Here is a 1,307-nt window from a genome sequence, read left to right as displayed (position 1 = left end):
TAAGATGAAAGCCATAGGATAATAGATCAATCCCTAAGCGAGTAAATCGAAGCTCTATAAGTTCGATCCCCAAACCCTAAAAATCGAGATTGATCCATTGATCAATTAAAATCAGAACCTTAAAGGTTTTGAATCTCAAATCAAATCCATTTGATCTAAGATTAAATTTTTGAAATCCCTAAACCTAATTCGAAAACTATTGATTAATTAAAACTGATTGATTGATTGCTTGATTAAGATTGAATTTGATCATCCTGAAATTGAAATTGCTTGTTAATAAAATCGAAACACTAAAACCCTAATTCTGAAAATCGATTTTGATTGTTTGAAATTGAACATTGATTGGTTGATTTGATCACCTAGAACTATTGTTAGGATTGTTCAAACTCGAATCTGATTGTTTGGCTTGTTTAAACTAAATGATTGCAATTACACGACAAATTAAATGCATAAAAACGAACTAGTTTGCATCCATGGCCGTGCGGCTTGCTCATTGGCCGTGAGGCATAGATCTTGGCTGTGAAGGCTTGTTTGATTGTTTGAACATAAAACCCTAATCGTTTAAACATTAAAAACTATTCCTAAAAGATCTAAAAATATTAATCTATAACTTCAGATGTCAAAAATCAACAACCTTGATTTCGCTGCCCTAAATCTATCTGGAGACAATTACTTTTAGTGGGCGCTCGATGCTAAGATCATCCTAAAATCCAAGGGACTCGGTGAGTGTATCACCGAGAACAATAATGCCAATGAAAATGATCGTTATAGAGCCATCTTGATCATTCGTCATCATCTAGCTGAGAGTCTCAAGGATCAATACCTAACCATTGAGAATCCACTAGATCTTTGGAATGAATTGAAATCGAGATATGATCACCAGAGAACGGTGATCTTACCAAAAGCTCGGTTTGATTGGACGAATCTGAAGATCCAAGACTATAATTCTGTGGACGAATATAACTCTGCACTGTTTAAGATTGTTTCTAAAATGAAACTGTGTGGTGAAAGTATCACGGAACAGGATATGCTTGATAAAACCTTTTCCACTTATTATGCAAGCAATGTGCTGTTACAACAACAGTACCGAGAGAAAGGTTTTAAAACCTATGCTAATCTTATTTCTTGTCTCTTGCTCGCTGAGCAGAACAATGAATTACTAATGACAAACAGTCAGATGAGACCACTTGGATCAGCTCCACTACCTGATGCGCACGCTACAGAGGACAATAAAGAGTCCAACCACGTCCAAGGAAACGGCCAGCATGGCCGTGGTCGAGACAAATCGAACGGACGTGGCCGCGGTC

The sequence above is a fragment of the Brassica oleracea genome, chromosome C2 (assembly GCF_000695525.1).
Source record: "Brassica oleracea var. oleracea cultivar TO1000 chromosome C2, BOL, whole genome shotgun sequence".
NCBI classification, from domain to species: domain Eukaryota; kingdom Viridiplantae; phylum Streptophyta; class Magnoliopsida; order Brassicales; family Brassicaceae; genus Brassica; species Brassica oleracea.
The sequence above is the reverse complement of the archived record's forward strand: the minus strand, read 5'-3'. Positions refer to the sequence as shown.